This window comes from Carassius auratus, chromosome 49 (genome assembly GCF_003368295.1).
Source record: "Carassius auratus strain Wakin chromosome 49, ASM336829v1, whole genome shotgun sequence".
In the NCBI taxonomy this organism is placed as follows: domain Eukaryota; kingdom Metazoa; phylum Chordata; class Actinopteri; order Cypriniformes; family Cyprinidae; genus Carassius; species Carassius auratus.
The window spans coordinates 14,368,840-14,395,257 of NC_039291.1; the positions used below are offsets into that span (position 1 = coordinate 14,368,840).

At 35.1% G+C, this 26,418-nt stretch overlaps 1 protein-coding gene and 1 long non-coding RNA gene across 5 annotated transcripts in view; both read left to right on the forward strand.

Moving 5' to 3' along the window:
* Window positions 1-26,418, forward strand: part of pard3aa (par-3 family cell polarity regulator alpha, a) — a 408,430-nt gene that overhangs the window by 19,065 nt on the left and 362,947 nt on the right. The window lies entirely within an intron of this gene.
* Window positions 11,241-17,036, forward strand: LOC113066324 (uncharacterized). Its single transcript, XR_003279148.1, has 6 exons — window positions 11,241-11,503; window positions 12,333-12,395; window positions 14,077-14,134; window positions 14,937-15,031; window positions 15,323-15,408; window positions 16,219-17,036. It is a non-coding gene; the product is annotated as an uncharacterized LOC113066324 (long non-coding RNA).

Sequence of the window (26,418 nt, forward strand, 5' to 3'; positions counted from 1 at the left end):
ATTGGTTTGAGGATCGATGAACTAAAGTCTTAAGGATTTGGAACGACATGAGGATGAGTAATTAATGACCAGATTTACTCTCGACTTTTGGGTGTACTGTGCCTTTAAGCTTTCATCAGCGCTCATTTGCATATATGGAGTCCCGAGGAGGCAAGCTGCTAATGGATTGTGGGAAATGTAAATAAGCGTGAAAACACCTCTGTTAATCATGAACTGGTGTGTGTGTGTGTGTGTGTGCAGTATTTATGATGGTGACAGTGTGAGTTATGGCAGCACTTTTGTCTATTTATTCTGCACACACTGGAGGTTTCCCTGACTTCCATCTTGCTCCTAGGAAAGTCTTCCATCATGGTTATGCTTAATGTTAATATTAAAGGAAGTTGAAGCAGATTTGAGCTGTGTTGTGTGTTCTTGAGCTGCAGACGTTATTGATGATTTGGGGCTTCAGGAGAATTTACCGCTCATCTGCTCAAACTTATGATGTTAACTTCTCAAGCACAACTTCTCAAGAGTCAGTGTCCCAGAATTCCACTTCCTGTGTTCATTTCCAAGCAATGAAAGTTACTCATGCTTACTCATGCTCTCTAGAAGTTATGATTATATTATGAACAAACAGAGAGTTAATGTTTCTGTCAAAACTCAACCATATACTGTATTTCTTAAATAGTGGAGTGCCCATGTTTTTTTTTTTTTTATTAATTATATGAATTTGAATTTAATAATTAATACATTTGAGTTTATCTAATAATTTGAATAATATAATACAATATGTAAATAGTAGAATCGAATACCTGTGTTTTTAAATAAATTAAATAATTATCATTATTAAATCCATGTATTAAATTGATATTTTGTATTATTATTACTGAAAATGATTTTAGTTCAAAGTAAATAGTCATATATTACTTAAATAGTGTAGTAAATGTGTTTTAAATGAATAATAAATATATATTTATTGCTCAATAAGTAAAACTTATCATTACTTATCATTATTAAATGTATTATTGTGTTTTTTAATTAAATTAAAATATTAATTTAATAATTATATTTAGTAATTATAATTTATTTATTTGATTAAAAATCACTGGTACTGCACGTATTATAACTATTATTGCATTTATTAATATTTTCTTTGAATAAGCTTTTATTTCCTTTATTTTAAGATTTAATAATTTTACTATTTCATTAAATACCTTAACGTATTTAAATTCATTAATTATTGTATTTGTAATTTTTAAGTTTTGGTTTTTCATTTAAAATCTTTTTTTTTTTATTTCATCTTCATGTTACTTGCTGTGAACAGTAACAGCGCGGGTCTGTCCATGAGCGACAGTAGCTGGCGTAAAGGACTAATTATCCACACTGTTTTTGCCATGAAAATAGCCTTTGATGCTGACATGGCATTAAATAAATCTGTACTGTATTAATTAGTCCTGCTCAGCTGGATGGTGGTGTGGGACGGTGTGAAGTGTATAATATCTGGATCCCTGGAGGAATGAAACCGCTGAAAACCACTGTGTTTTGTGTGCTTTACCTTGTTTTTACTTGTTGTTAGAAACGAGGCTGAGGATGCTCCTCATCATGCAGTGTGTCCGTGTCTTTTACACACTTTGTTTGCACCTCTTAGTAAATGAGGTCAACTGAAGGGCTTTCCATGGACGGCTGTCCCGGTTTCACGTGTGTGCTAACGAAGCTGAAGCTTTCAAGTGTGTCTGAGAGATGTTTAGATGATTCTGGAGGAGCTTTATATTTCTGTTTCTTTAACTATTGGCGCTTTGTTGGCATTCAGAAACGTGCATTAACTCATCAGTTTATTTCATTTGTGCTTTAGCAAAGTTCGGCTGTGATGGAAATGTATTTATTCGTTTATTTAGCGTTTCACGTATTTTAACACAATTTAACATTTTGTGCATAATTTGCATTAATTACAGCTTTTTTTTTTTTTTGGAAATGACAACTGATAAAAATATATTACGCACAGTTTATTTTATATATGTAGCTTGCATGTTATATATCCTAAATACAAAATCAGATTGATTTTATTGCTAGCATTCGTAATTTTTGCATAATTTGCATTAATTTCGGCTTGTTTGGAAATGACACTCAAAGTACATTTTTCTTTTTTTTACACATAACATGCATGTTATGTTTCCTAAATGCAAAATCAGATATTATTGGAAATTTATAGGAAATAACATGTAATGAGCATATTTTTTTATATTTTTCACACAAATTATGTTTACCTTGATTTATTATTATTAGTATATTTTATTTTACACGGCACACTGGAATTAGCAGTTTTTTTGTGGAAAAAAGAAAGATTGATATAATTTTCAAGCAGTAAATATCAAAATGTCATTATGTTTAGACTACATGAGCATAGTTAAAACAGGTCATATGTTTATGGTAGATTTTCATATTTTAATATTGAAAGTAGTAAAAATAAACCATAAAGAAATTTCCAAGTCAATCTGCAAAAAATTAAAAATAACCTCTTAAAATGGCCATAAAAATGCCTGTAGTGAGAGAAACACCCACTTTTATCCGATTTGAAAACAAGTCTATGGATGTGATTTGCTAGCGTGTTCAGACTTTCACTGATCTGAAGGGGAATGCTTCATCACTGGGTCAATAATATGTTATTCAGGGTTTTGTTTGCATTGCACTGACCATCTCCTGACCTGAAAACATCTCTGAATGCCACTGTTCACATCTCAACTTGGTGTATGCTATTACTGTATGAATGGAAAATGAACAAAACGTTGCTTGTTAAATTGAGAAGTGTTCACAAAGAAAGATCGCAGCATGCTGTTTCTGCAGGTATTATTCCCTGAAGTGAGCATCCAGTGATGTGTTTAACTGGTGTGTATATATCACTGTGAACATGCATTGTACCAGATAATGTCTATATTGCTAAAACATGAAATGCATTCTCTGCTAATGCTGTATTTATGCAAGGCGACGTTTCAGACTAATTTAAAGCAGTAACTCACCTTGATTAACTGTTTATGAAAAGAACCGACTCATAAGAGTCATTTGTTTGTGACTCAGGCTGAACTGGTTGCGCTGTATGTTTTTGATTTGACTAAAAAGAACAGATCTTAGGAGTCAAATGAGTGAATTATTAGGCTGCCGTTTATAAGAGTCAGGTGTCTGTGAATCAGGCAACACTGGTTGCACTGTATTTTTTTTTTTTTTTCTTTAAAAATAATTATTCATTTAGTTGTTTGTGAATCAGGCCACACTGTTCGGACTGTTTGTGTTTGATTCACTGAAAAGAACCGTTCATAAGAATCATTTGCTTCAGAATCAGACTGCACCGGTTGGACACAGCACTATACAATCTTTTTACTGCTTCACATTAACACAGAAGGTAAACTCAGGTACAGTATGATTTCTTTTGCATCAGGGAGGTGTTTACAAGCCTCTGCACATCTCGATCCCACAGCAGTGAGCAAACTCAATGAATCACTGTTACATGAAGATGATAATGTAATGATTACACTAGTGTGTGTTTTATTTCCTGCTGCGGTGTGTAAACGTAGTAGCTGATGGATTTATCAGACAACAGCGTTACAACATTTCATAATGAATCGCTTTCAGAGATATCCTTCCTTGTCTTTTGTCAGAGAGAAACAAAACTCCCTTCTTTTGTTGTGCTCCTCATTCAGTGCTGAAGAGAGAGAGTTATTGCTTTGACCGAACAGGTTTTGTTCTTGCTCTATCGCTGGCGTCAGATAGCATGAATGTGATCCTCTCTGTGTCAGAAGACCTGAAGGAGGACTTGGCATAATTCAGTTCCTCAAACACTCCTCAGTCATCAGTGTTGACAATATTTGTGGAAGATGCATTTATGCATTTTTATCAGGATTCTTCCATTTATAGAAAGTTCAAAAGAATCGCATTTATTTCAAATGGAAATATTAGCAACATAATAAAAGTATTTAAAGTCTTCTGCTCAATTGAATGCATCCTTCAGTGAATAAAAGCAGTGTATTTGTGTCTTTAGACTCCCACAGAGTGACACACATCCTCTATCTCCATCAACACACACACGCTGTTCTGCCAGTCATCTGTGACGCAGGAACCGGTTTCCTCTCCGTCTTCTGTCCTCAATTTACAGAAATCGAATTCATGGAGTTGTCACATAAGTCGAGATATAATGGGAAAGCCATACGTGAGGTTATGGCTCCAAACCGTCATGAAACATGCATCACATGCTAGGCCTTGGCTACACACACGACCTGAAAACTCAAAAACAAAAGCATTTATTCCTTATGATCGTCCAGGTTTAGTTTTTGCTTAAAGCAATGACAGAACTCTGCAAAAATTTTGCATTTATGAGATTTAACAGATCATCTTGGTGTGTGTGACTGCGTGTGTGTGTGTGACTGTCTGTGTGTGTGTGTAAAGTTGACTGGCCGGTGTGAAATGAGTTGTTTTCTCTGCTGGAAATCTTCAGTTACATACCAGTATTGGATTTCCTGTCATCTTTATTATGAGGTAATACCTGTTTGTTTGACACACAAGGTCTTTATTAACATGACACCTGAACAAACACACGGCTGACTCTGTAAAACATTACAGACCTTTCATTTGGCAGTGTGTCTGATCCAGTTTGTTTAAATGTGCCTTTTTTATATATATATACTACTCTTAAATAGTCAGTTCTGCTCACCAAGGCTGCATTTATTTGATCAAAAATACAGTAAAATCTGAAATATTATTACAATTTAAAATAACTGTTTTCTATTGTAATATGTTTTAAAGTGTAATTTATTTCTGTGATGCTCCGCTGTATTTTCAGCATCATTCCTCCAGTCTTCAGTGTCACATGATCTTCAGAAATCATGAAAATATGATGATTTACTGCTCAAGAAACATTTCTGATTATTATCAATGTTGAACACAGTTGTGCTGCACAATATTTCTGTGGAAACGAATAAACTTTTATTTATTTCAGGATTCTTTGATATAATAGAAAGAACAGTATTTATACAAAATATGAACCTTTTCTTACAATATAAATCGTTGCTATCACTTCTTAATTTAACACATCCTTGATGAATAAAAGTTTTAATTTCTTTCAAAAAAAGAAAGAAAAAAAAAATGACTGGCCCCAAACTTTTGAACAGTAGTGTATATTGTTAGAAAAGATTTCTATTTAACAAAAATTATCACTTGTATGCATATGAATGGAAGTCAGCAGAATACAAATTGTGTGTGAATGTCCCTTAAGGATGTTTTTGAAAGTGTGAGACTACTACCAGAGAAGTGTGTGTTCACAGATGAGCGTGCGGCGTTTGAGAGCGTTCGCCTTCATCATAAGGTCAAGCACACAGTTCATGAGCTCTGTAATCACACACTGTCACACAACTCTAATGCTAATTATGATTGAGATCCGCTGCTGTCTTCCTGCTGCCAGTTACAATTGAATAATTTAAAGGCATTCTTTGAAATACTTTCGGGTACCATGTGAAGATCATGGTATTACAGTATGTGCATGTGAATAAAGTAAATTGTTGCTAGTATATGGGTTTTTAAACCATTACTGATGCTGATATTTCAGTCTTGATTCTTCAAAATGTCATGTGATGCAGTGTGTGTGTATACACGTACATTCCCAACTTCCCTTGGCAATTCAATTTTAAGTACTAGAATAATTAAAACTAAAAACCCTTTATTTTAAATCATACAACCTATAATGTATGTAGTTATGACTTATAAAAATGTCAAAACACGCAACGAAGAAACAACAACAACAACAAAACACAGTTTGGCCGTCTGAAAGAATATAAATAAGATGCTTCCAAAGATCTGTTCAGGCTTGTCTAATCTAGAGCATCTGAAAAGTGGCATCAGATTTTGTCCGAATCAAAGGAAAGTGGCTGTAGAAGGATTGAACGCTCTGCTGAGAGACTTCATTCATGGCAGAATCCGTTTCCAAAATACTGTGTGATCTTCAAAAACGGCAGATAACTTCTGTTGCAAGTTTCATGGGAATTGATCTGTCAGATAGTTGAGGCTCCACTTCTTGGATGAACACTTCCCTGTCAAGAGATGTTAGCTCATAAATATGTCAGGATAGGGGTCAGTGGATTTGTTCCCGGATGTCACCTCAGTGTAGAGTTTGGTTTGTGTCCTTTATGGAGATATACACACAGTAGATCGGACAGGTAAAATCTGATCTGGTCTGTCAAAGCTCAAGGGCGTCTGGAGTGCTTGTTAATGTGCATGTAGAGTGTGACTTCAGTCAGAAGGAAATGGAGGTTTTGTAACGCTTGACCTTTCCAAAAAATATCACTGATGCAGGCTTTTTTTTTTTTTTATGTGTGCATTTGCTTTTCTTCTGATCACAGTTTTGTTTGTGTGGTTCTACCTCTTATTCCGTCAACGGTTGATGTTTGCCTAAGGGGATGTTCAAACGATATAAACCAAAACAGAAAGGTTTTTCATTTGCGTTTTCTAAAAGTTTACATAGAGATGCTAGCTGTTCTATTTACAAAAACTTGCACTTTGAAACCTGCTTGTGTTTTCATGCCTTCTAAAAATGGCATTTTCATAGCCAAGGCCGATATATCGGCCATTATTTGGCATTTTTCAAATATCGGCCGATAAGTTTTTCTGTCTGGCCAATGTGTTTGTGGCGGGACTTTTATTTTGACATCGCTGAGAACGAAAGCGCCTGAACACACAGTGCTCATATTCTCCCTCATGTTTGATGTCGTCATTAACAGTTCTGTCCACGCACAGAAGTCTGTCTAATAAACAGACAGAACGGTTAAACAAAGGAATAAAAATGCATACAAAAAAGTATTATAACGATTGCTCTTATATTGGTAGTAATAGAAAGGGAATTTTTTCTCGTTTGCCATCAGCTTTCAGCAAATATGCATTTACATCATTTAAACAAATCTTTGATTGACTAATGAACATCTAATTTCAAAAACCTTGCAAACTTAGTTAAACCCAACTGTGAGATCTAAAGAAGTGTGCATTTGTATCCTGCATGATCGCTTGATCTCTGCGTGACACTCGATCCGTGTGCATTGAATGCTAACGGAGAGTTTAGCTTCATTGGGACGTGCGATCTGCAGACTTTAAACTCGTGATTTCAAATTATGCTGCACTTTATGCATTTGCCCACTGTTATATTCATGTCATTTTCTCTGTGTGCTGTATGTAAAATGATGGTTATCCTGCCTTTATTTGAAAAATATGATTCCCAATGCACACAAACTTCCCAGAATACTGAGTGCTCTGTTGATTACAGTGTTTACTTTTTTATATTATAATTTTATTAAATATTTATTTATTTGTGAAAAATACTGTCATCTAAAGTATAAGTATGTTTCTTTTAAACATTTATTTTTTAATCCATTCCACATCAAATTTCTTATATATTAATTAAAAAAAATATATATATATCGGCTTTATATCGGCTATCACTTTCCAAGATATCGGCATCAGTATCGGCTGTCAATAAACTCGGTTGACCACTAATTTGGATTGGTGAATGTAAACACCTGTTTAATAAGTTAAGCTGTCATGTGATTATTTATTTCTGATTCTGTACATTTTGTCACCTCCTGTAGCTCAGTTGTCACTGATTCGTCTGACTCAGGCCTCTTTAGCCAGACGTGGTCTTTGAAGTGGATCATGAAGTGCACGACCATTGTTTGTTTAATTGGACACTTCCTGGAGTGTGCAGAGCTGCGGTTTATGCGGCCCCATGGGAAAAATGATCTTTTTCTACTGTTCTCCTCTTCTCACACACTGAGTCTGATTCTCTGTGCCTTTGTTACTTTTACTGGCAAATAGAGGTTTTCATCTCACACAGTGAAATACTGGTTCAACAAGTTTAGGTTTATATTGCTGGAGCTCAGTTTGTCTACTTATAAAAGGAGGAGACACATATTTACTTATTATTAGTAGTAGATGAGTCAATGACGTGGCGTTCATTTTTTCTGCAGATCTATTTATTTATATAAAACCAATTTTAAAAAATCAGTTTATACATGCAATTACATGAAGACATTCTATTATAAGCATGTTTTTAATTTCTGAAATAAAAGTAATTTTGTTCATTTTTGAGAGCATTAAATAAATTTTAGGGTGATGCAGCTGTCAATATTATAATGAAATTTTCATTAAAAGAGTGAAACTCTTGAGAAGAAAATCCAGTTGAGTAGTTTGGCATATTCCTTTAGTGTTATTTCTCGGTGGAAATATTTTAACAAAACAGCAGACCCTGACTTAATAACTGTTTCTCATAAAAAAAAAACAAACAAAAAAAAAAACAAGCAGGCAATTTTCTTGTAAAATGTCATGTGGTGTAACTATCCAAAAACATAATGACATTTTTTATTTATTAAAATAACACTTTTTGAAAAATAATGAATAAGATACGCACACTCACATAGATTTAAGATAAGTTAAGTGTTATGGTTTTATAAGAGGGTTGCACCACATGACATTTAATAATTTAGTGTTTAAATTCAATTTAATTAAAAAAATATATTTTTAATACTACATCAAACTAACATGAATACAAAGATTACGTTACAAAAGATTACAAAATAGAGCGCTTCAAACCTCCTTTTCATCAATTCCTTTCTTTCCTTGCACACTTTCTTTAGTGCATCTGCAGAGTTTTGTCTTGATTTTTGCCTCTTCTGTTGTTTTTCTGGTTTCACTGTTACACCTTTCCTCTGGTCTGCTCCATCCTGCTCTGAGACTTGTGAATGTTGGATCCGTGCCTGGGTTTCTTTGGCAAACACCTACTGGTTAGTCAGTACGGTTTATATGTGTTTGTGTTTTGTGAATGTATGTGTTTATGTGATTGAAATTGGCCTCATTCAGAGACACTTTATTTTAACTCTCAGTGCTTCATCAGGCCTTAGAGGACGCCATTGTCAAACCAATTTAGCCTTGAGCACATTTCAGTTCACCTGCATGTAAAACCATCTTCAGTCGTGCTCTTTCACACTTGTGACTTAATTCGTTTGGCTCCATCAGTGCTTCTTATATAAGCTTTTAGTGCAATCACATCTGTTAATGTCTAGAGGGTGAGAAATATGAGTCTTCAAGCGGCTCTCAGTCATATTTAATGCCATTATGGCTTTAATTTTGTTTTCTTTGATACCCTACAGGCATTCCTTCATCCTCTCGTGCTGTATTTATTCAGCCAGTCCTTCTATTTGAAGACCAAGGACACTAATTTAGCCTTCTGCGACGCTATCAATACACTTCGGACTGAAATGTTGGCACACTTGCTTATAATAGAGTTAAAGGTCATGGTTACACAATGAAAACGTTTTAGAAATATTTAGTAACAAAGATGGAGTGTGTATTTTGTAATTGCAGAATTATTTGTGGGATCTCTGAAAAAAGGTGTAAATGTAAGACTGGACAGACTGGAATAATAATTAAAGTTAAATATAAGGGGCTTAATTTATTATATATATATATATATATATATATATATATATATATATATATATATATATATATATATATATATATATATATAAAATAATAATAATATATATTATAAATATAACAATTTTATATATTTATAATATATAAAATATGTATGTATGTGTGTGTGTATGTATAATTTCTACATTCTACAAACAAAAAATAAATAAGTGAATGAATGATATTTATAAATGTTGTTTATTTAAAAAAAATAAATAAATAAATAATTATATATATATATATATATATATATATATATATATATATATATATATATATATATATATATATATATATAAAGAAATATGTATAGTATATGATTAATTAAATGATTATATAATATATTTCATATATATATAAATTAATCATTATCTTGGATATAAATGTGGTAAATATTGGGTAAGAATAAAAAAAAAGTTTTAATAATAATAATAATAATAATAATAATAATAATAATAATAATAATAATAAAACCATTTTAAATTGTAAAAGTTATGTCAAATGTTGGTCAGCGCATACACTTGTAAAATTGACACACTTTAATGTCTATATACTTCAGTGTAACACAGGCACATTTTTAAAATGTTAAAGAGTTAAAACTTAACACACTTAAAGGTTTATACATTTTGTATAACTTTTTATTCTCTACTGTGTATTTACTTGTAAAACGAGTCTCTGATGCATATGATTTGTAGTAATCTTGCTTCTTCAAGCACTGTCAGCCTCTTAGTCTTAAGTAAAAACAGTGATGTTGGAAAACAACGAACCCTGGCTTTAGCAAAAAAAAAAAAAAGGTCAGTTTATATAAATTTACTCACTTACTCTAGACAAGGCACTTCATTACTTCTAGCTTAAAGCACTATTCTCAGGAAAGAGAGGCATGTTTTTTAGATAAATAAATGATGTCACTGATGAAAGCAGAGTAACAGGGTTGGGATGAGAGAAGAAAAACAAACCTGATATACGGGTAAGAGAAAGTAAGATTGACTGAGAACACACCAGTTATGATTAAGGCCTCGTCTGTGGTCACGGTTTACGGTAAATGTAGTGGTAATTAAGCACAGACTGCTTTTTCCATACTAATCTGCTCCACGCGGGGAGCTTTCATGTCTCCTCTCAGCACCTCGGAGCTTCTAATGATTTCTACACACGATAACATTAGCACAGTTTACTGTTTGAGTTTGCATCGTGCCATATGTCCACTTCCTGGTTGCAGTGTTTTGTGATGCCGACACACAGCCTTATGTTCCTCTTGGCATCGCCTGAGCCTCCTTCTGGCATGCATAACTTGTGGTTATGAAATAATAAACAATGCATGAGAGATAGCTCTGATTGCTGCGTGCTGAAGCGGTTGTGTTTCTAAAACATGCCAAATCTTCAATCTCCTTCGCTGAGGTCCTGACGTAGAATTACCGAAAACTGATGTCTAGTCGTCTGTTTGATTGGCTTGCTGCCGTATCCAGTAGTCAACATCTCAATGGTGCAGTCACAGCCAAGGTTAATGGATTGTGTGCAACAATTTTAGCACTTAACCAATCGTACTTAAGTGTGAAGCAGGTGGAGATGATTTGTGTGTGGGTGTTCTTCAAATACAGTCTCTTTTGTGTACCAGAGATTGATTATTCAGTTTATAATTGCATAATTATTAAAACTAATTATTTATTAAATGTAATAGTATACACACACACACACACACACACACACACATATATATATATATATATATACACTCAAAAAAATGAAATCTGGGTGTTGTTCGATAAAAATAAATAGAGCATTTTGAAACAAATAAAATTAATCAGTTTAAGGGATGTACACAATTATTTTAAATCAGTCTGAACTAAATCCATACAACCTTAAAAGAGCTCAATTCATTTGTGTCGAAACAACAAAAAATAATGATTCAAGTCAAACTACTACTTTTGCGCATGCGCTGATGACAGGAAATCCACGTGACCTCGTCAGTTATCGCGGGCGCCATTATGTGGTGGAGTCCAGTCTATGGTGGAATGCTGTAGAATTGGTAAGTTCAAAAATCCTTTATTTTCTTTGTCTGCATTGTGCTGATAGAGAGTAAAACTATTTAAATCAGTCAGAATTCAACATTAAGCGGATATTTGACAGCTTATTGGATTATTTGAATTACTCTATTAGTCACATGTTCATACTCGATAAAAACATAGTAAATCGATATAAACGCCTGCATGTATGTACATAATTTAACATTAATGCGGTATTTGCTTAGTTCTAATTCCTGTTGCAAGCGTTATTTTACTAGATTGTTTCAGTTAACGTACTCGGGCTTCTGTTGTTGAGCGTACTGTTAAGTGATGCTTCTGTACAAGTAAAGACGAGAAGACTGCGAATTAATGTAAAAACGAATTAACAAACAATGATGTCAATACAATTATATGCTTGATGTTAATCAACAAGCAGCCAGGCGGCGTGGAATACAGTATAGAGCACATGCGTACTAGGCATGTGTCATTTGACTATGATCGCACAGGATTAGGGTGCACGCGTTGTAATACGTTGTATTATTGTTACAGTTGCTGTAATTGAATGAGAATGATTTAAAGACAATTTGATATTTGTTTGTATGAAATATAATGATCGAAACTTCCCTTCCGGGCAGCATTTACATTTTATATAGATTTCAGTTATAATGCATATTGCATGGGAAAATCAGCCTCGGTTTCGTCGGTAGAGCAGGATCGCCCGTTTTCTTCAGAATTGTTTTGTGTTTGTATATATTATAGTTTTACTGTTGCTGAGCATGTAATAGGTGAAACATCTGTACAGGTAAATACAAGTACACTGCAAATTTATGTAAACATCGTTTTATTTTACAGGTTTTTACAAGAGCTCATTAAATAGCAATCCTATACTTGGGTTATAGTCTACTTTTTCACATGGTAAGTTGTATTAAGTATGTTCTTAAATGGGTTTAGAAAAATGGCTCATTATTACTGTAATAAAATAAAGGAAAGTTTAAAGTGTTTTATTAGTGTGTGCTTGGAAATACCTAATGTTTTCATAACCTACATACGAATGGATAATGTAATTTTCTGATTTCATACAATTTGATAGTTATTTTACTATATTGTTTCAGTTATGAAATTAGCCATTTCATTCAGACGACTGCTGCTGAGCAATCTGTAGGAGATTTCTCTGTTCAGGTAAAGATGAGAACACTGCAAATTAGGGATGCACCGAAATTTCGGCCACCGAAAATTTTCGGCCGAAAATGGCCTTTTCGGTTTTCGGCCGATAGACTTTTATCACCGAAACAACACGGCCGAAATGTTGTGATGACGCAAACAGAAACCGCGACCTGCACGTGCACCTGCATAGCAAAGACCACGAGCTCCCCGCGACATTCACTTAACACCAGTGAGAACATACTCTCTCTTCGTATTCCTTTATTCGCAGCACTAAAGCGTCTCCTAACAAAGAAATTAAGACAGACCACGAAGTAAAAACAAAGAAAAGTACAGTCTTATAGAGTCTGTTAGCACACTTCTCACTGAAATCTTTTCGGATCCTCTGCACTTCATCGCGAATGTGCTTGATCCGCGTTATAAAGACCATTACTTGGATGCGGAAATAAGGCAGCGCGCACGAGAAATGATCCAGGCCGCGCTGGATGTGGAGAACCCGTGTGGAGACGGAGAAGCGCCAAGCGCAGGAGACAGATCAGAGCGCAGAAAAAAAAGACTCGTCTCTGCACCAGATGAGGGGCATGCACCATCGTTGTCTGATATGTTCAGTGGAATTCTGCAAGAAAATGCCTCAAATAATAATAATACGTTGGCTATTTTGTTCTTACACACACACACAAACATATATAAATACATAATATCAGATTGTAGCCATATTTATGCTAGATTTTCTGCTAGATTTCTGCTTTAATTTGATAAAAATGTTTATTTATGCCCTGGCCCTATTTAAATACACTCTCTCAAATATTTCTCAAATGTCAGGCAGATGACAAGCTCAACTGCTCAACAGCTAGATGGTTATCTGTCTGAAGTCCTCATCCCCAGAAGTGATAACAGTCTTGCCAACTGGAGAAGTAATGCACTTTCTAGTCTTACATAGAAACATTTCAAATGCACTTCACCTAAATGCACTTTGTTTTTATGAGAGAACTGTTCATTTTAAAACCTTTCTGCAGGCCAGTAGGCCTGTACATTATTATTAAATATACACGAGTGGGATAAATTTTTAGTTTGAATTTTATTTTATACTGTGCATTGTTGCAATGTGCTTAATAAATATTTGCATCATTTGTAATTATGTATTTTTATGTTTTTTTTTTTTTAATAAGTTATGTAATTGTAATTATCTTTGAAACTTTAATATTAATTTATGCAATTGCAATGTCTTAATTTTAGTAAAGTTAGTACACGGTCATAGCAATAAATGCAATGGTACTAATAATTGGCATAATTTATTTCGGTGTTTCGGTTTCGGTTTTCGGCCTTGGTTTTCTCTTTTTCGGTTTTCGGTTTCGGCCAAGAATTTTCATTTCGGTGCATCCCTACTGCAAATTTATGTAAAAATGATTTTTATATTTTTATTTTTATTTTACAGGTTTACAAGAGCAATAAACAGCATCCCATGCTTGGGTTTTAGTAAACTTTTTCATGTGGTAAGCTGTATTAGTGATGTTCTTAAAGGGTTAGTTCAGCCAAAAATGAAAATGATGTCATTAATTACTTACCCTCATGTCATCCCAAATCCGGAAGACTTTCGTTCATCTTTGGAACACAAATGAAGATCTTTTTGATGATTTCTGAAAGATTTCTGTCCTTTCATGAACAGCGACACAACTGAGACTTTGATGTTTTAATAAGTTCGATGTTCGAAAGTATGATGAACAGATTTAATTTAGGTTTTTACTTGCATATAAACATTGATCAGCAAACATCAACGGAAGGTCAACTGAACCTGATTGATGCCCAAAAACAGAAGCTCAGACGTGCTGCGTAACGAGAATGAACCTCATTGGTTCTCACATGTCAAACAAACATGCTTATGCTTCCGTTCACCACAACTGATGAGTTGATGAATGTTTATATGTGAATAAATTGCAAATCTAAATCTGTTCATAATATAAAGCGAGTCTTCAGAGAAATGTGACTTAACCGCTCAATTTATATGGATTCGTTTTATGATCTCTTTATGTACTTTTTGAAGTATCAAAGTCTCAGTTGCATAGCTGTTTATGGAGGGACAGAAAACTTTCAGAATTCATTAAAAAAAAAAATTATTTGTGATCCAAAGATGAACGAATGTCTTCGAGCATGACACGAGGGTGAGTAATTAATGATAGAATTTTTATTATTAGTTGAACTTTCATATAGATTGCATGTCCTGTTATACTTGGTTATCGATATGATATTGTCAAATAATCAATGTTTTTGTGTTTTTTTTTTTGTTTTTTTTTACAGAACAACAGCGTAGACATGGAAAGAGAATGCATCCTCAAAAAGCACTGTGTGTATACTTAAAGGAGGACCATCTACAGCTGTTCAAGGAGTACAATGTAAGCAACTGCTTTTCTCTTCTTCACTTTTATGTTTACATTAAAATCTAACCGTACCATTCTCTACTTATGGTTCGGCACGCACTTGAACCGCGGTCCACCTCTAATGACGATGCGAGTGCCGTATGCTGCTCTAACGTCTAGTCATGAACGCTGTTGCTATCTTTGTGTAAACAAAACTCATTTAAGCCTTGCTAACTTAAACATTCAAGAGCAAGACGCAAAAGAGAACTGTGAGATGATTTGTGAGTGTGCTCATCCAAAGCGCCCACATGTTTTTTTTTTTTTAAGAAAACGTGCAAATACTGAGTTCTCTTTCAAGTCTTGTGCTTCAGAGGCCAAATTCGTACAAAAATTATATCAACATGACCGTCTTGGTGAGTATCCAAGCAAACATAGTCTGTTATGTCTTAAGTGAAGTTTTATTAAAAGAGAAAGACATTGTATGTGTAACAGTATGTACTGGATCGTCAAAAAAACTATTCTCACTGCCTGTGTTTTTAATGTTAAATCACACAAGAAATGACAAAGAAATTACTAACTAATCTTGACTGAATAGCTGATGTTACTTCAATAATGATTAATCTTTAATTTATTCAGTAAAGATAATATGCAGTGTTTTATATTTGATTATCCATTTTCTGTACCTAAGGGGAAGTCGGGGCCTAATGGTTAGAGAGTCGGACTCCTAATCGAAGGGTTGTGAGTTCTAGTCTCGGGCCGGCAGGAATTGTAGGTGGGGGGTATGCATGTACAGTTCTCTCTCCACCTTCAATACCACGACTTAGGTGCCCTTGAGCAAGGCATCGAACCCCCAACTGCTCCCCGGGCGCCGCAGCATAAATGGCTGGCCACTGCTCCGGGTGTGTGCTCACAGTGTGTATGTGTGTGTGTTCACTGCTCTGTGTGTGTGCATTTCGGATGGGTTAAATGCAGAGCTCAAATTCTGAGTATGGGTCACCATACTTGGCTGTATGTCACTTCACTTTTCACTTTCACTAAAAAAAAACTACAGTTAGATATCTGAAAAAAACTGAAAAGCACTGTTTATTTTATTTGAATCTTTGATCTATTGTATTTATTTGTAATGTTGCTTGTAGTTTGATTATTTGTTCTTATTAATTGTTCTTATTAATTTTTATTTTACCAGTAGTCCAATTTTACCACATTTTATTTGTCTTGCCCAGGATTGCGACTGGATGAATGCTAAAGAAGCCATAGATCAGATGGTAATGGGGATCTACATCGTCCAATCCATAGTCGCCAACCAGGAGATAAACCTGTGGACGTTGGTATCCTGATTGAAGGGACTGAGGTTCTCTGCTTTTTGAAAAACGTGTAGCAGTGGCCATGCTGTTTGGACTTACTTACGCCTTGAACCTCAGCTACCCACAAGAACTCAAGGCTACATTTGAGGTCATCCAGAAAGTGTTCTTTATCTTGGATGGACAAAAACTTTCACTAAAGGTACCAGCCCTTAAGAACAAGATGTTGGAGTAAGTTACCTTACGTGTGTATCCTCAAAAGACTAAATCTTGACTCTAGCTGTGCATATACATTGAAATATAATGTTGTTCATCTTGGATGATATTTTTTTGTATTTTTTTACCTGAAAATTTGCCTTGAAATAAGAATAAAGAGAAACTTTTGACATTCACTTTGAGAACATTTTATTTGTGCAGTAAATTACATTTTGATAGACATGTCAACAATTAAACATTTGTTTGATGTAAATAAAGTTGTACAATTAACTTAACGATAGTAGTTGACACAATATTTCTGGTTTTCTAAATTAAGTGATTAAGATTAATTGGCTCAACAAGATTAAATAGTTTATAGATAAATACGATAATATGATTCAAATGAAAATGATTTGATCTTGTTGGTTCAAAATGAATTTTGCTCTTGGGTTCCATTTGCCTAAATTAAGTTGAGACAACACCATTCAAATGTGTGGAAATAGGTGTCATAATTATATTAAGTTAGACCAACGATTTATTTTTTTGAGTGTATATATATATATATATATATATATATATATATATATATATATATATATATATATATATATATGCATAATTTAATATAATAACAAAAATATATAAGTAGAATATGTTGTATATTTTGATTTGTAATTTATTTATTTTTTATTTATTTTATGTATATTATTATTTTATTGGTTGTCCCAAATAAAAAAAAAATCCCTTAAAATATTAATGTACATATATCTTTTTAACTGTGATGATCTGATCTGAAAAGAGTAAAATAATAAAATATATATTTATGTATAATTTTATATATATAATTAAGAGTAGTAATGGTACACAAACATGATATGTACCTTGGTTTTGACGTCACAGGCACAGTTTCAGTACAGAAGGGGAAAAGTAAACATACTTTTGTTTTTCTTTAAATAAACTTTAAATAAACTTTAATAACATTTTCTTAGGGGTTAAAATCTAATATGGCTTATGCTTTGAACCAGTGGTTCCCAACCTTTTTCAACTCGCGGCCCACACAACCACACACTGTTTGCGCGGCCCACTTTAAAAAAAAAACTGCCCCCGCTATTGTTGGGTTAATAATTTACTACTCAGAAGCTAGATTGTTAACTGTATTTACTGAATGAACTAAGGCTGACACACACCGATATGCTTTTACAGTCATAAATGCAGCTACATTACACACTGCTACATTACACACTGCATAAAAGGCAATATTGGAAATGGCATAATACGTTCACTTTAAAGTTTACATGGGCATAAATGCTAGCAATTAATGAAACCTAGTTAGCTAGTGCATTGTTAGTGTGTTGTTTAAATAGCCTAAATATGATTCTGCGTTCATCCCTCATCACACCACAACTGTTTCCTCCAGCGAAAATGAAGCACATGTGAACGCATACTTCATAAAACAATCATGTTGCCATTTTCATTTGAAAATGTAACTTTCAATATAAAATACATATTCTGCTGCATGTGGCACATAGGTCTGCATACTTGAGCTAAGGAAAGAGGGTTGTATTAGAAATGCAAACAGTATAATGTTGTGTTTGTACAGTAAACAGGTTGTGTCTGTGAGATCATGAAGACTTGAATTGTCTTATTCAGTACTCAAATGTTATACCTATCTATGCAATTCAGTGGACTACTGCAATAAGTTTAGTATACGACCCCTATTAATAATTTTTTTAAATCTTAAAATCGTTTGATCTTTTGATGTGCTGATGGCCCAGTGCTACTGCAGGGAAAGCTGGCTGACTGCCCAATGTACAGAACTACCAAAGCTAATATTAGCAGAATAAACTAAATAAACTTAAGCTAAATAAATATGGCAGAACACATTAATTTTCTTGACTGCACACATCTGGAAGGATGCCATGCAGTGTCTGTATGGCCCAATTAGTGTTCACAATCTGTGTCTTAATTTCACCGGTGTTGTCTGGGTGCTTTGCATTAGTTTGTTTACATTTTTTGTTTTATTTGGTGTTCGTCTTGTTTTGTGTGGTGAAGGGGAAGTCGTGGCCTAATGGTTAGAGGGTTGGACTTCCAATTGAAGGGTTGTGGGTTCTAGTCTCGGGCCGGACGGAATTGTGGGTGGGGGGAGTGCATGAACAGCTCTCTCTCCACCCTCAATGCCACGACTTAGGTGCCCTTGAGCAAGGCATCGAACCCCCAACTGCTCCCCGTGCGCCGCAGCATAAATGGCTGCCCACTGCTCCGGGTGTGTGTTCACAGTGTGTGTGTGTGTGTGTGTGTTCACTGCTCTGTGTGTGTGTTCACTGCTCTGTGTGTGTGCATTTCGGATGGGTTAAATGCAGAGCACAAATTCTGAGTATGGGTCACCATACTTGGCTGAATGTCACTTCACTTTTTTCACTTCACTTTTTTCCTTCGTTTTTCTTTTTTTTTTTTTTTTTTTGTTATTTTGTATTTGGTTTGCTTTTGGTTTGGTGTTTATGTTTTGTATGTGTTTTGTTCACTTTGGGTTTATTTATTTTTTTTGTTCTGTTTGGTGTTACTTTGGTTTTTGGTATGTTTGGTTTTTTCATTGTTTTGTTATTTTTGTTGTGTGTTTTTGATTTGTTTTGATTTTTTATTTATTTTATCCTATTTTTGGTTATATTTAGTTTAATGTTTTTAAAGTTAAGTTTTTTAGGTGTTATTTTTAGCTTAGTTTTTTCCCCCCTTGTTTTATGTATTGTATGCAGTTTGTTCACTTTTGGTTTAATTTGTTGTTGTTTTTGTTAATTTAGCTTTTTAGCTCACTGTAGTAAAAGGTTAAGGGCTGTGCAGATATTTTTTTTATTATAGATATCCTTAATTCTGCCTGTGTATTTTTGCCAGAGTTTATAGGATTAAACAACACAGTCTCACTCCAACTCGTCATATATTGATGCTTGGTGTGGCTTTTTGATGACCCCTTCAGCGTCATTTTTCGAATCACAGAGTCCTCCACTGTTTTCGGTTGTTTGTCTTAATTTAATAGTTTTCATGCATTTGTATTAAATATAAATCATTTTATATAAATGTATACTTTCATTGGAGCATGTAACCCCACCCCTACCCTAAAACTACCCATTTCTGAACAATAAAAAACACGTAACAGAAAAATAAAAGTACAGTCACAGGTATTGCAAAAACCAACCATAAACAAGCAGTATAAAAGCATTACAAACACGTTGTTAGGGTTACCTGCTCATAAATGTGTAAATAGTCTAATATAAATAAAACTGTTATGACTGTTTACATTGAAAAATTTAATCCCAACTAGGGCTGGGATAAACGATTAATTTTTCCACACCGATTCGATTTCGATTATCTCCCCATTAATTGACTACAAACAATTTATACATGTTGATTGACATATCTGAAAAACATTGCAATATATGTTTATTGCTCTTAAAATTACAAAATAAAAGACCGACTAAGAATGCATTACTTTGCACTTGTATAGAGATAGCATTCAATAAATCCTTGAAGCCTTGAAAACACATAGCTTACTTAAACAAGTTTACTGAACACATAGGGCCTAGCGTACTGAAAAACAGGTTCTTCTTTCAGATGAAAATAACAACAACTTTATGTCTAGCATTCAATAATAAAGATCACCCAAAATACTTGTTTAGAGCAATTGAAAGAATACAGTAACCAATGCAAACTTGAGGGCTTTAAGCTAATGCAGAGAGTGCTTTTCCAAAAAAAAAAAAAAAAAAAAAACGAAAAAAATTAACAGTGGGAGCCAGCAGCCTGTCATGGAGGAAAACAAAAAATCTCTGAATGCTCCACGTGAAACTTTGGCGTTCCGCCCTTTTTCTGTCGTGTCTTATGATTTTGACTAATATGCACAAGGGAGAGAGAGAGCAAGAAGCGCTCGTGTTGTTTGAAGACTGTGAGTGTGCGCGTAGCCAGGGCTCTCTCTCATAGCCTACGCGCCCTGTCAGTCATTCTATTCTACATCACTAACCGATCGAATAAGGCTTTGATCCGGCCATTGGTTTACATAAGGTAAACGTTTTGCAAACGTTTTTTAGAGAAATAAAAACAGGTCGACGAATCGATACACATATTTTTCGTCAACGTATTTTTTGCGTCGACGTCATCGATGACCTCGCCGCGTTGTCCCAGCCCTGATCCCAACATATATGCAATAATGGCAACATTATTGCCCAATATATAGTTCAACCATGACAATAAGCCTTTTGCGTCGGCATATCAACTCTAATGCTGTGCACGCCCAACGCGAATAGAGCATCTGGCGCAAATTATTTAAATGTTAAATCAATGCAAAGGCGTGTTTATGCGCATTTGGAGGTCTCGCGGCGCAAATGAGCCGTTTAGCGCGGTGCGGAAGACGCAAATTCGCCTCAATCGCGCGTCTAGTTTGTGCGAATGACACGAATTGAGCGTTTCGTGCGATACCCACGTTAAGCCCTAATGGTGTTTTTTGTGCATTTAAGCATTTGACGTGAATTCGCATCTGCCGCCAGAGTTAAAACATTTGAACTTTGGCATCAATTCGCGCCATGTTAACCAATCAGGAGCCTGCTCAGGAGTCACTCATTCAACATGGAGGATCGACTGATGCTGTCAGTGAGCATTCATCCGGAGCTATATGACAAAATATTAATAGGCCAAAGATAATAAACGTTTCGTTTTACCCCAAACAAATTATATTTTTTCTTGAACCACTAAAGAGACATCAGAGCCAGCGGCAAATGTCAGAAGGTCTAGCCGAGGTGAGGTTGCTACATTCAAATACATTCTCACCTGAGATACTTTTAAAACTACTTTTCATGACACGATAACAGTAATATTTAGAAAATTATCCGAATAAAAACACACACAGAATGAGTTTGGCTGATGTACTGACCTTTTACAGCTGTGCTCTTTTTCTCCCTACTTTCCTTCAAAATGGGCACTTGTTCACATCTCTCATTGTTTTTTTTGTCTCTTTTCTGAACCCCCTTTAAAAGACTCTATATGCACACAGTCTACCTTCACCCCAATCCGTTCTGTATTTATACTACAGACAGAAACATCTCATCTCTAATGCATTAATTGCTTAAATTATGTATCATTATAGGCTCATTCAATTGCATCCTTATGTGATTTTAAGTATTCATTGCTTGGCTGATTATCTCAGTATCTGGTGTACATGCAGCACAGTCTATTGTGGGACTCCCGGTGCTCCACGCTGGCTCAGTGCTCAAGCAGTGATTCGTTTATCAAAACATGACATCACACATTACACAACCACTTCTTTCGGGACAAAAAAATAAATAAGAAAACCCAGTCCAAATCCACTGTTGAAAATGCTGACGAAACCAACAGAGCTGATGACCAACTAATGCCGTAAACCATACAAGGAACCCACTTATTTGAGATTGCTGATTATGATATATTGGTGTACCTAAAGCGTCCCTATTATGCCATTTCCAGTATTGCCTTTCATGCAGATCTGCAAAATTGTAAAGCTAAAAGTGTAGTTAAAGTTATTGCCTCCCAAACTAAATAAATGACTCTGAACCGTCTCAACGAGTCGTTAGTAATTCGAATTCCACTTCTGTGATGGCTACTCATCACAGAGTGACTCGTTTGCATAATTCTTGCCTATGTTCTTCCATTGGCTGACCGGGAACAGCCTGACCCCTCCCTCAAACACTGTAGCTTGTTCTTGTTGATAAGACGCTTGGTCGTACGCTGTGAAAGTCATTTCGATGGGGCTGCAAATAATCAATGGTTAAAATTATTTTACATCAGGAGTACAGCCCTAATCTTTCTTTATGTTCCAGTCATTTTACCGACAACTGCTCCTGTAATCATCCTGTAATTCTATCGATTTCTATCAAGGGTTCTATGTTCTGTACTATGGCAGCATGTTCTGTACGTGGCAGACCAATCACAACAGACTGGGCCATCTGACCAATCAGAGCAGAGCAGGCTCACGGAAAGGAGGGGTTTAGACTGAATCTCAGAACTGCTTTGAACAAATCATTTGAAAATTGTTAGGAAATTAGGTGATATTAAATGCATATTTTGTGACCTTTTGTGCATGTAAACCTGTTGTAGGAGTCTCCCGAAACAATATTATGTACCTTAAAAATGTCTTAATGAGGAACTTTAACTTTGCATAACTAGCTTCGGAGGAGTTCGGTGGTCAACCAGCTTCACCAGAAAGACTATTTTCAGTTTGGCATGGATCTGTTGTCTTTCGCCTCTCTTGTGAGAGCCAGGACAGCTAGCGTGATGCTAGCTTCTGCCCTGCGAGAGCCTTTGGCAAACACTGTGTATGCTGAGGCTAAGACTCAAGGCTTACCTCAACAGCTTTCCTCCCCTCTTCATTCTTTTCTCATAAATGTCAAGTCTGCCATTTCCCTCTCCTTCTTCTTTCCTTGTGTCCTCACTGAACTCTTCTGTTAAGCGAAGCCCAGTTTCATGAGGTCAGTGAGTGGGGTTTATTGTTTTTTATGGGCCTTGTTGCAATATGATGAATCCAGTTTAAACAAATTGAACAGAAATAAAGTGTATGTCGGGGAGTTTGAGCGTTTCAAGTGTGATTCAGTCAAGTGTTGGTTGAATGATAATAATGACAAACATTTGTGGTGCTGTCTTCTCTTGAGTAAGTGAATGGGACTTATAATGCTGTATTCCAGCTGAAGTACTTGTAAAATCTCTTCTTCCAGCTCCTCAGCATGTCCCTGTCAATGCAAAATGTAGGAAGTTTTTGCGTTTTATTCAATCGTGATGTATTCTGACATCTTAAACAGATTCTAGTGCAAGTGTAGAGTGCATGTCCTTTACAGGAAGTGGAGTTAGAAAGGAGTTAAGACTTGTTATTACACAGTTTTTATTATTGAGTTTAAGTATTCCTGTGTGGGATTTGCATGCAGTTGTTCACAGGTCTAACATGAAAAAGAGACAATAAATGAGAACAATTACAATGCAACTGTTGTGATTAAACTAAATTAAATAACATTTGTTTTCAGCTATTGCAGCAGACATTTATCACTCAGTTAAGTGCTTTCAAATGTTGCTTTTTATATGAACTAAGTAATATGTGTGGGTTTTCAAGCACCAAACAATAAAAATGTAATGCATCTTTATGTCAATGTCTTTATGTCTTTGTAGACTTGTTTATGTTTATTTTTCCAGAGCAAAAAATGACTATCTTACATTTTGCCTACGATTTACAGAAAAAAAACGTCATTCTGTGTAATATTAGTCTATATAACAAAAATCTCGTCAGGCATATTTAGATCAAGAATCATCAGATGACATGAAAAGACTGTATTTAAGGATCACAAGGCAGCGCACAAGTGTAATTTTACCACAATCCTTCAAACCACCAGGTTTCACATATTCTTTAGCAAGGCCTTTTTAATAATTTAAAATATGCTAAAATGATATAACGAGTAGGCACAGGATGCCTCCATGTTGAAAGAGAACTGGTATGATGATTCTCAGTGAGGATGATCGTTCTGTGCTAGCTTTTCAAGTCAGATGTCTGACCTCAAGAAATAATGGAGCAGTGAGTTCAAGGCCACACCATTCTCCTAAATCTCTCTGTTGAGTTGATCTATAGAAGGGCATCAGAGTGCTGTTTACTGACTAAACCCATCAAAGTAGAATCAGACTGGCATCTAATTCTACAACAAGCAGCGGGCGAGTCTCGACACAGCAGGGGAACGGAGAGGTCACGGTGAAGTCTGCATATTATCAGTCCCTTCAGACCTGTGTCTTTATTGTCTTCCGTCCTGTGAAAGCTGAGCTTGTCACTTAATAATGCTGGTGCACACATGCGCTCTCAGGCGTGCTGTTACATGCATGCTTCTCGGCTAATAATGAGTGCTGTGTGAAATTGCACAGTTTTATTTTACACTGTCTGGTTTATTTCAGTCATTTTAAATATTTTTGATACTTGATTACAGCCAGTTAATTTTGTTACCAAATGGTGCATGTTAAGGTCAACTGACATTCTTTACAGTTAACAGGAAATTATGCATAATTTTTTTTTAATCAGCATGTCATACTAGATCAGCAACTAAGGATTTCCGGGGAAGTGTGTAGATTTCAACATCTTTGAATACAGGTTTTGCATTTTATGCATGCCTTTTTCTATGGAAGCCTGTTTCCTCAACTCAATAACAAATAAAGGTAATTGTGAATTTTTATCTCACAATTTCCAACAACTGCCAATAGAATTCATATCTTGCAATTTGAGAAAAAAAGTCAAATTGCTAGATACAATCTATGAATTGTGAGGAAAAAGGTAAGAATTGTGATATACTTAGAATTGCAAGAAGTCTTAATTGTAAGTAGAGCTGAAACAACTAATCGATTTAATCAATTAAAATCGATTATTAAAATAGTTGTCAACTAATTTAGTCATCGATTAGTTTCTAAATAACTTTTATTTGCCGTAAGCGGCTCATTTCGTGCATATTTCAGAATCTGCGGGGACCAAAGTGTGGCAGTAGTGTGTATGTGGCAGAAGAAGTAGCAGATAGCCAATAGCTGGCCTCGTTTTATGTCACATGCTTCTCTGCAGCATTCAGCGGGATGTGGGAGTACTTTACTTTGAGCCTTCAAAAAAGAAGAGTAACCTGTAAACTCTGCACTACTGAACTGTTTAAGGGGCCGTTCACATATCGCGTCTTTTGCGCGCTCAAGTTCGTTATTTCCAATGTGTCATAATCCGTGTCCGCACCGCATCGAGTTAAAAACATCTCAACTTTTCAGAGAGCCGCAAGCGCACCGCGGGTCATGTGACAAGAACTAACCAACCAGCTTAATCCTTTCCCGTAACAACGTTGAAAGCTCAGCCAAGATAAAGAAACAGCTAATCATAGTTGTATATGGATTGCCATTTTGAAATAAATTTAGTAGCAGAGCTACTGCAAGCAATTTTTAGTGCTGCAAATCCATTTATCCTTCGCTGAAATTTCCCCGTCTTCATGGAGAGAGCACGTCATGGTTGCTTAGCAAAGGCAGACACCTCAGGGGCGCAACTGCCCGAGTGCTTTGGAAAGAAGGAGAAAGCGGCACGCATAGAGTTTTCCATGCATTTTTAGCCACGATATGTGAACGGCCCCTAAGACTTTTATTTGTACAGATTCTCCAGTACAATGTTGTTTGCAAATGTTTAGTCGTAAAAGCTGATAACATTGCTTATTAACAGTTAACATTTAAAGCTTTACAAACATGTTCTGTGATCAGTTTGTCATTTATAAGTTCATAATTCAGTCATGCAGCCTGATTATGACTGAACACTTTTTTCGAAGGATTGTTTACAATTTCACAGCATAAGCTATAAAGCTGTTTCCCAGTAAATAATAAAATGCTATGTACTGCAATTTTATTCAGTTTTATCCTTATTCAATATGTTCTGAAAGATTCATTAATAAGCTTTGTTCAGGATGTTAAACTACTTTAGGAGCTCTAAGGAATGCCAATAATGTGAAAACATTATTTGAAATCTCCTTGTGAAATTTGCTAGAGTATGGGTCAGTGTTTTGATTGCAGAAGAGTTCGACAAAGGATTACTAACACATAATAAAACAACTCCAGGTATATTTTTGATGAGGATATGACAATGCAAAATGGTTAAAATCTCTTAAAAATCTATGCTGAATGATAAATACCCTTTATTAATAATTTACTTGGGGGAAAAATGGGCAAAAGTAAAATATAAGTACATAAACCGATTGATCGTAAAAATAATCAACAGATAAATCGATTATTAAAATAATCGTTAGTTGCAGACCTAATTGTAAGATAAAAAAGTTTACAATTCTGTGTAAGAAACGAGCTTCTGTACACCCCCCCCCCCCACACACACACAAAACACAGTAACTCAAACAGTAAATCTCCTTTCTTTGGAAGAAT